Raw genomic sequence first — 11165 nt, 5'->3', positions numbered from 1 at the left:
CATTTTTAATGTTTTTAATGCCTTTTCATTATTAGGTATTTCTTATTTGTTCGTAGGAAAAAAGTATGAGGGTGCATTGTGATTATCTTCTTTTTTTTCTGGGTGGAGAACCACAAGCAAGAACTTTGGAAATCACACATTAGCACAACGTTCAAGTCAAACCATGTCCAAACAGCTCTGCCTGCACTTCAAAGCACTGGCAAAGGCCCACACAATGTTCTTCCAAGGTTTGCTCCATTGCCATAGTGGTGAATCATAACCATAAAAGAAGCCGTGTGAATGTTGGTTGGGTTTTTTCTCTTCATACAGGAAACAGTAAAACATTAATAAAGAAGTGAGGTCAAGAGAGAACTAAAGAACTGTTCTTCAGTCAGATCTAAGTGGCCAGGGTTTTTTTCCACCTGGGACACCCAGTCAAAACATTTGCTATTGAAGGTCTCACTGTGACTCACTTATTAAAATTCCAGATACAGATTTAATTTACTCCTAACTCTGATAAACTGTGACAAACTAACCCTGAAATATTTTACATCAGTAAATCTGAGAGTTTGAGAGTTTGGTGTAAGTCACTCCAGAGAATTCTAGCTTGATTTGGGTTTATTACTCAGAAAAAATTAAAGTATGGCAAAATTTGTCACTTAGCTCATAGAAAATTTAATGTTTTGCAAAATTAGACATCAAAGCTAATGAAGGAAGCATTAACATACATTATAAATTTGCATTACCACAAATTCTGATACCGAGATTATGAAATGTTTTTTCTTTTGCAAGGCATTTCAAGTTTAATAAAAGACCTGCATGTACTCAAAAAAAAATTGCTCATCTGTCCAAACTTTCAAAAGTAACCAGTCTTTCAACTGCATGGCAAATCATGAAAAACCTTGCTTAGTACAATACTTCTCCAGAGATATTTCCTTTATGGCATTTCATTTTTTTTTCTTACAGATAAAAACCTGAATTATTACTTCCACTATATAAAAGAACACACTTATTTCAGTGTAAGATAGGATATGCACTGTAAAATCTTTATATGAAAGAAATCTTTAAAAAAAAAAAAAAGGATTATGTAAAGCACATCTCCTTTTAATTACAAATAAATAATTATGTAATTCAAATTGCTGACATCTATAACCAGTACTCTTAATAGTACAGAATGCATTCTAATTTATTTTCTCTTTATGGGTATCTACTAGAGAAAACATTTGAATTGCAGGCTTGAATCTCAAGGGAGAAGAACACGGAAAAGCAAAGCTGAGTGAAATATGAAGTTCAGATATCTTTTGGAACTCCATACTCATGTAGAAAACAGCTCTTCACTTCAGGATGTCAAAGTCAACACCTGAGGTCGTTCACTGAATTACCGCTTTTGTAGCCCAAAAGCAAACAGCAACAGTACTACAGCAGCTGCTGTGTACTGACTTTCAAACAATCTGTCTTTAAGGACAGTCAGTCAGGTATGAAAACAGCAGGAAATTTAAGATTTTTCTACAGCATTAAATATCACCCATTCAACTGTCAATCCTACTCAAAAACGTGGGGTTTTTTAATAATTTTTAAAGTAAGCATTAAGCTAATAAACAGCTTTTAGGAGACAAATTTTACAGCGTCAGCTCTTGTCTAAATTAAGAATATTGAAATTTAAATGACATAAAAATGTAAAAGTAAAGCTGTAACATTTCAAATAAAAGACTTCCTATTTCCAGTGAACATATATCTGTATGAAATGTGTTTGCTGTTGACAGGGACTGATGAGAGCCAAGTGGATTCAGCATTAATTTACAATTGTTTCAAACATACATAATACAGAATATTATGCCAAATTCAGATGAGAACAGTAAAGCTCCTTTACAAAATACAGCTATGTTTAACAATTTCCATTAAGTTGTTTTTTGGCACCAGAAATATTCCTATGACCCAATTTCCACCTGCTTATTGGCTTTATATACCATCCAAAGTAAAGTACCAAATGGGAAACTGCTAAGTAAAAGGTAACAAAACATGAGGTTTTTAACAGTTTGCCATGTGTATGACATTATTTCTCCACTTAACTTATGAAAAATAATTATGGGTTAGGAAAGTGATGGAGACTCTGAACATTACAGTTCTTTAGGGAAATGCAAGTTAGGAGACCAATTGATTGATATTCTGACAATTTATAGCAGCAAACAAATAATCACAAACATTTATTGGAGTTACTATATAAACCACCATATTTTTTATATAATGCGTGTGGGTTTCACATAATTATGAATGCAAGTGTCAACAATGCAATACCAGGTAATGCAGACACAAATATTAGATTCCAAGTCCTAGATCTTTTTTAAACAGATGGCTTCCTAATGGTTTTGTTTATTGAAATAAAATTCCACTTGAGCTTTTCAGGGGAAGATTGTTTAACTGAACCCTATTTAATAATTTCTAATTGTATATGTGCAAAATAGCTCAAGCTAATGCACACTAAGTTAGGAGATTTCACCCTGCAAATGTGACAATATTGGCAAGTGCAACAAGGGCAAATCTATAACATTTCAAACAGAAAGTTTCCCAAGGAGGTAAAACTTACATATTAAAATTCTGTGGGGAAACACACTGGACACTGCCCCTCACGTGCAGCCTTTCAAAATGCTTTATCTCAGTGTCTTTCAGCCTCCCAAGAAACGTCAATAATCAAATCCATTCAAGCCACTTCAATTGCACCTGTTTGCACAAGGCTTGAACTCTCACTTGTCTGAAGCTGATTTGGTTACCAAAATCTCATTAAATACTGCTATTTATTGACTCAGTCTTTTCAAACATCTATCCGTTTGCATAGGCCTGTGCAAAAGTAAAGGTCTTAGCCCTGAATATATTTGGTTTGAGCATCTTGTTTATAAAGTTGGTCTTTTAATTAAAATGCGTTTAATAATACATAGTTTGTACTTACTCCATACAAAGTCCCTAAAGACTTTGAATTCTGCACTACAGAATTTTTAAATTGAGGTCAAAGAAATTACAGTTTGCTTCTGGGAAAGAAGCAAAAGTTTTCAGGAAGGTCAAACCAATGAATCTTTGGAAACCCTGGCCATAATGTCCTAATTAGGTCATCCTGAAATAAAAAGTACTTTGTTACATCACTTGGCTCTTCTGCAAATAAAGACGTTATTTTATTAATACCCATTTATTATGTATTTTCATGGAATCACAGAATATCCTGAGTTGGGAGGAACCCACAAGGTTCATTGAGACCAAGTCTTGGCCTGGCCCAGGATACCCCTACAATCCCACCATGTGCCTGAGAGCATTGTCCAAATGCTTCTTGAATTCCTAAACCCCAGACTGTAAAGGAAAATCTGCTATCCCCTTCAAAATTATTTTGAATAGGTGGTTTAAATACATGTTTCCTGCCTGCTATCTTCCACCAGAGGGAAAGCTTGATATCTAAAATCACTCAGATGTTTTAACCATAGTCAAATTTTAGTGTGTACCTTTATCATAAGGGACTTGTCATATAACAGTAGTGAATTATCAATCACAAAGTCCAACTCTGTTATATACAATCACTCACTCATAAAATCCAAATAATTCAATGTTAGCATGGTTTGAAGGTTAGTCTGATTGCTTTTAGTGTAATGGTAATTGCTCGTGTAAGATATAGCTATTCCTTTAGAGGAGATAATTCCTACAATACAGTTTGTAGCATCTTCATATTCTCTCATCTTGGAAAAAGTCCTGATGCCATTTATGTGATCTACACTAAAGAAACTAATTAAAGATTACTTATTAAAAATAAAAAAGAAAGGTATTTGTAGCTTTACTTTAGAATAACAAATCTATTCCTTGTATATTTAAGGAGAAAGAACCTCAAACTGAAGTAAGCCTGTTACGTGGTGTTTCAATACTGCAGTTCTATTGACCACACTTTTTTCTATTCCCCTTTCTTTACCTCCAAGGCTTCATAAGGTGGTCAAGTCACTCCTCATGCAGACCCATTTTCCAACCATGCCTTGTGTCCCTTTGTCACAGGAGGGTCCAACAGCCCAGCACTAGGACAAGAAAGATTTCTTTAGAAATTCCTGTGATACTAAAGCCACAAGCATGTCTGCACACTACTACTTCAGGTCAAGGGAAATAATGTGAAAATGAACAATTTTTCGCCTTTTAAACTGAGAGCATTGTGTGCACTAGGACTCCATAAGCTTTTAATCAAAAGTGTAAATTATATTCTTTCTGTTTATAAAGGTGATTTTCTGTTACAGCAATCCAAGAATGCAACTCAGCAAAAAAGATCAGCAAAGAAGCTATTAATGCTAAAGTTAATCTGCACAAAAAAAATTGCACTCTCTCTTACTGAACACATCCAACACTGATATCACAGCAAAATATTTTTAAACTTTACATCGTATATTAAAAAAAATGTGTAAGTGACTTATGTATGGTTCAACTTGACTAAATTATTTTGGATCAAATTAAGTTCAAGCTTGAGGTGCTTCTATTACAGAGTTGGATACTGCACTTTGCAGGCACTGCATATATTACATGAAGAGTTATATCCTAAGCAAATTAAAAATATTTTATATAGTTTGCTACCTTTCTTTGTGAGTCCCAGAGACTTTTTCTCTACACCCAAAGAACTCTCGCTGCAAAAATAATGTATTTTATGAGTTTCTACTCTGTGTGGTTTTTAAATCCCAGACACTTTCAAGCTACCTTCATAAGCCCTCTCCTGGAGATATCTGGCTAACCACAATGTGCTAGTTGGCAGAATGTACACGACCTTTAAAAAAAGCAACATTTACATTTTGCTTAGATGTCCTAATAAGTCCAAACACTGCACAAGAGAAAACATCATATTGGTATAAAACAAAAGAAAGACTTTGTTGAAACTTAAAAAAAAAAAGATCTTGAATGGGAAATTAATGTTAAAATTTTTGTTCAAGAAATAAAATTATAAGAACACAAAGAGAGCATATGTAGAAGTTTAAATAAAAAATAAATTGAAGCATTGTTTCTTCTTTGTTATGCTCTGTCTCCCACACAAACTCAAAAGCAAAAATAATGATTAGATTATTGAACAAACAAACAAAAATCCAAACTCAACTTACTCCCATTTGTAATACAGTCAGAGCATTACAAATACGTGGCCTGAACCTCAGAGTCCTGGTCTGTCTGTTCGGGAGGGGGAATGCACTGGACATGAACTGGAATCAGTACGCCTCACACCACTGACCACAGGCAGCAGAGAAATCCTTCTCTTTGTGCTTACATGATGCTTAAACTACACCACTAAATATGTGGAGAGAGCTGTAGCAGATACTAAATATCACTGGAAAGTATTTCTGTGTATTTATTAAAGGAATTTGAAAAACCTTGTGCCTTTTCCTACAAATACAAGATGAAAAGGCTATGTTGTCCCACAAACCTCTGTTTTTACACAAATACACAAATATTATGCAAGAAAACCTGGACTATGATTTCAAAGAGCAGCTATTCTAATTGTTCTTTTACTTCATTTTTCCTGCCTCATCCCAGTACTGCATTATTCCTGTATAGCATTCAAGTTGCACAAAAACCCAGCTTCTGTGTAGCAGTGTAACTGCCCAGGTTAGGTTTACAGTGAATATTTATCTGCGGGACCTCGGGCATGCTTTCAGTGCCTACTGTTGTGAAGACATCTCAAAAAGCAAGAATTTGTCTTTTTTGCCTGAGGCAACTGCTCAGAACGAACTTCTCTAAGAAATCTCTTACACAGTAATTAACTTCCAAATTCACCAAGTCTAGTACACATTGTTCAAACACACATTTGTAACCCCACGCTCTGAGCTGGGAGTTTACAATACCAGGAAAAGCTGCATTGCAGGGCTTTTCAGGACAAGAAGGCAGGGGGGGCAGGGAGCAAGATCACGGCATAAACTCAGACTCCATAAAACAACACTGTCCCTATGCATCGAGCTGGAGTACAGAATAACACGGTTTAATTAAATAACACAGTTTAACAGTTTAGTTAAAACACTGCGGAGGCAGACGGAAGGGGAAAGAACCAAGACATAAAAACATGATATTTCACATATTTGCTGCAGACAGATCCTGGAAGCATTTCAGAAAGAACAAATGAGGCAGAATATCTTTAAGTGTGTATGGTCATATTGGTTAAATGAAATTGAAGAAAACAGTCATACCTGATTCTGTCAAACACTTTATAACAGATATAAAACTAATTCACCATGTACTGCTATCATGGAAGAAATTCACATAATCCTCAGTAAATAAATACTAAATTCATTTAAGGAATGATATGTAATAATGCCTCACATGAAAATAAAATATACTTATGGAATTTAACTGAATTAAATCTCAGAGATTACCTAACATCAGATAGATAACTATCACTTCCATTTACAGTTGGAGAAACCAGAGACACAGAAGGGTTAAAGTGTGCTGCCCAATGGCACCCTAAAAACTGGTGGCTAAGCTGACAGTGACAAAAATCAGATTATCCAGCGCCATCCTACCAGGGAAAAACATTATCTGTCTCATAAATAACAGAGCAGCTCAGAAGTGTTTCTCCACTTTGCCAACATTGTGGATAAATGTTGGCAGTGCAAATGTGTGGAATTTGGCATAGAGCCTCTTTCCTTACAATGTGTCATTCATCCTCATTTTTAGCAATTCAGTGGCTGTTCCTTTTAGGTGGCTATTAAAGGGAAGAATAACAGAACAAAAACAGACAATAGAACACCTATTACACTAATGAAACATAAGTTAAGTAGAACATCCTCCAGTAAGTTTGTAGCATTAAAACAGCTCTACAATAACCATCAGATTAATTGTTGGAGCTCTTCTAGCCCTGAGATCTATTGAAATATTAATTTTTCTGGTTTGATTTCGTTGGAAAATGTGAAATTGTGATATGATTTTATATTAAACTGAAAGAAGAACCAGTAAAATTGCCAGAGCAATTGCTCTATCTAGAGCTAGCAAAGACAGGAAATACTGTACTGTTTCCCCTTACAGTTCTTCACTGTTCCCTGAAGAACCATTGACTAAAAACTTTAGCTGAGGACAATATTAAATTCACATTTACAAAACACTTTAAACCTCTGCAGGTTGACTCAGTGTTGAGTCTCCCAGCCATAGTTACTTACATACAGTTCCAAAGATTTAAGGATTTCTGTGTTTTGAGACTAAGATTATGTCACAAGAATAAAAAGCACTGTGAAAGCAAGTAAGAACTCCCTTAAATTGCATCTTATTGTACACTAAGTTTGAAAATACACTTGTGAGCTGTTCTGGCTAAGTTGTATGCTGCTGTCTAATCCTCAACAGAGCAGTGGAAATACAAATAAACTAAAAGAGAAGAAAAAATCATTTTTCATATTTGTTAGAAAATCTCAAGTAATACATATAAAAACAAAGATCAAAATATTTGTAGATTCCCACCAACCATGAATTTCAGTGTTAAACTTGTGATAAATATCCCAGGGTGGAATGACAAATCACTCTATGGAGAATTGCTTTCGTTTCAGACAAATGATTTCTAGAGGCTTTTTAGCTTCCAAGTTCAGGATTCTGTAGAATATAATATTCAGTAGCACGTATGGCATAAGAACTGGGTGTAGTACAAGGGAACTCATGCAGCTGCTCAAACTCCAAGCCTTGCATTTGTAGCTCCCACTCAACTCAGTGCTAAAAGGAAAATAAAGTCCTCCAGAGCACGAAAGGTGCGAGACAGTTGCAGCCACGTGAGAGCGAGCTGGATCACAGATGTACATGAACTGGCATGTCTGAGTGTGACTAAGTGCCAAGCAGTTCCACAGTGATTTAAACAGGGCTCAGACTTCAGGAAATGAAGGGGGAGTGGGAGACTGTACTTTTCAATGTGGCATAATATTATTTAATCACTAAGCCATTACCTTCTTCGAATGAAATATAAGTAAAGCATTCATAATTTTCAACTCAATTATGTCAATTCTCCAGTTATTCTTCTGTTTGGATATTTTGAATTTTATAAAGGCTGTTAAGTCCCTGCCGTGGTTTTATTATTAAGCAGATACTGTATATCTATGATCATGGATGCTTTAACTTATTTATATTACCCTTTTTTTCCATTCCAGTTTCCAGTACTAATTTCAGTTACCTGAAACCTGTTCCAGTTTCCAGTACTAATTTCTGTTACCTACAACCAAGCCAGAGCACGCCAAAATGGATGTACCCAACCAGAGGGATCACTGGCACAGTGCAGATTTTCTCTCAGGATCGTTCACACTGATTCCTATTCCACAGAAAAAACTCTGGAACACGGCAGCACTCTCAGTTTGTCATCTACAATAATAACTCTGTCGTGCTTACACCAAAAGCTTTGAAAATTCAGTGTAGTGAGTTTTTTTTAGTTTGAATGTGGATAGTTGTTAGTAGGGCTCTCCTAATCTATGGAGTAAACACTGATGTCTGGTAGGTTCAGAATACACAAAGCATAAGCAGCAATAGAAATATATAAAAGTCACAAGTCTTGCAAATTTTTCTGATCTGCTACAAGTACTTGTGTTTACATCTCACTACAGTACACATTTTTACTTTCTGTTTTTCTAGGTTAGCCTACATTAAACTTGACAAGCAACTCACTTCTTAAAGGAAACTTCAAATTCATCTGACCTTTTTGCCAGACTGATCTCTAAACCTATGTGAGATGCAAATACATTAAGAAAAAAGGACAAATCCCCAAGTTTCCTGAACATGATTTAGCTGGCACTTATGTTACTCAGAACACTAGACAAGTGTCAGCTTCCTGCTGTTTCTTCTCAGAAGTTTCTGCAGTTGGACTGTTAGCAAATAGAACTCTGGTCAGATTTACAGGCCTGAAAGATCACGGACTCCATTCTGTTTCCCACAGTACTGAGGTGCCAATGCTTGTTCTTCCTGTGCATATCATATGCACATCTGCACTCATCACATACTCCCATCCAGAGCTAGACAGCATTTTTGTATCTTAGTTTTAGAGTGTGCCTTGCAATACAACCAAGACTTCCCAAAACCAGGATGGAATAGAAATTGAATATTCTCTTCATGGACTGCCCAGACAAACATGTCTTTTTTTAGTGATGTCTTTTTCAGCAAAATCTGCTCACAGTCTCAGTAATTATCTGTAAACTGAAAAACTAAGCAGAAAGCTGAAAAACTTAAAAGTATAAACAGCATCTTCCATCTGTCTCAAAGAAACATACAGATAGTAAACCTACTAGGAATGCTTGATAAGAAAATATTTCTCACTTTTACAAACTAAAATTAAATTATTAAATAAGGTGCCATGGTTATTCTTAAGGATGTAAAAAGAATCAAGTAAAGGAATTTGGACAATACAAACCATTTTGTTCATTTTCCTGTGTCTATTTGACTAAATGTTTTTGTATTGTTTGCTACATAAAACCAAGTAGGTTCTTGTAAAGGTTTGTGATATAAATTCCATAGTATTAGCATTTAATAGAAGAGTTGTGCAAACAAGTAGTAGTAACCTTAGAGCTTGTTACACTATTACTCCCTGTTAAACAATAGTTATGAATTATGAAAACAGGCTATGAATTGTCCATCATAAGGATAAGACACATTAAATCTTCCCTAGTGTGAAACATCTACATCCTGTGGTCCAGTGCTGAACATTTCCAGGCAGTGTTGGCAGAGTTGCACGTTATTCAACAAGACAGGAAAACAATATTACCATTTTTCACTCTAGTGTCACATTTGTCAAAGGGCATCTCTGCATGAAATCTTACCTGCACAAGACTTTTCCATTCTGCTTAAGAAACATTAAATGTGAGGACACAGGCAAGAGTTCACCAACTAATTAACTTCTCATGTTTATTGATCATCTCTGTTCATTTTCTTTCAGCAATTGTAGGATTTTTTTAGTTTGGGTTAGCTCTTCAGCCTCCGAGCCAAACTCTTCCAGTTTCCCATAGCTTTTATCCCGTTTGTCAATGTAGAGTTCTCAGGCTGTTAGATGAGCTGTTTGTCAGTGCCCCCAGCCTTCCTCTTGCAGGAATCCCCTTGCACTGGTGGCAGCATGGCTGAACACAATCCTTGCACTAGGTTAAACAGTCAGCATGCCACATTACTCATTTTAACTTCCACTTCACATAAATACTCTGCACGTGGAAATGTAGTGCTCTACCCAGAACACACTGAGATTAAACAGGTTGCCTGAGTCATACAACAGCCTGTGAGAGGTAAAGAGACTGCAATTTCAAACATAGTGATAATTTCAGTTCTTGCAGAGAGAAACAACGTGAAACCTTTTAGCCAAAATGAGTAATGGAGCAATAAATACTGATTACAGTTCACAAATCTACCTTAAACTGTGTGACTACACCTGAAACCGTACTCCATGTTCAACTCACAGCAGAATTTTCATCCCAATAATTTATTCTCAAATAGAAAGGTAAAATACACACATGTAAAACTCTATGTAATGCAAACATTCACATTTTTCAAAAGGTTTTTTACTGCATTTCTAAATGCTGTTTATGTGTGCAAGCTGCGTGCAAGCAAGGCTTGCTTTTCAGAAATGTATTCAAGAAATAAGAAAGTAATTTATTTAACATAAGTAAGCATTTTGTATATAGAAAAAGATGAGAATGTGATAGCCACCTTCAAATATGTTGTGCAATACCTTAAACTGTTGAAATATGCTTGGGATGGAAGGCAGGGAAATACCTTTATTTAAGACACTGGAATTCAGAACTCATCACAACTCTTGTCTTGTCTGAACTCCTGTAGAAGCAAAACACAGAACTTTCCATACTCTTTATATGAACTGAGAAAACATCTACACTAGACTGAAAAGCATCTACTGACAGAAAATCTGTTTCACCAAAATACAAGGGCCTGAGTGCCTGTTTTGGCAAGCCAGAATAAGAAAGTCTGTGTGCTTTTTGGATCCTGGGACACATGCACAAAAGCTTCTAGCTCTTGCTCATAACAGACACAGCCTAAGATTAGGCATCATATACACGAAAAAAAACCCCAGAAAAGGTCCCTTCAAATATGAGTTTGTATGTTCAGCAAGTTTTTGAAAACTGTCAGAATATACTGGGAATCATCTCAGAAGACTGAAACACCTTTTTAATCATGGAAAATAGCATACTTTCCTCAGAAAATGCTACTTTAGACATGCCCTCATCCCAAATTTCACGTTA

This window comes from Prinia subflava, chromosome 17, assembly GCF_021018805.1.
Source record: "Prinia subflava isolate CZ2003 ecotype Zambia chromosome 17, Cam_Psub_1.2, whole genome shotgun sequence".
NCBI classification, from domain to species: Eukaryota; Metazoa; Chordata; class Aves; order Passeriformes; family Cisticolidae; genus Prinia; species Prinia subflava.
The sequence above is the reverse complement of the archived record's forward strand: the minus strand, read 5'-3'. Positions refer to the sequence as shown.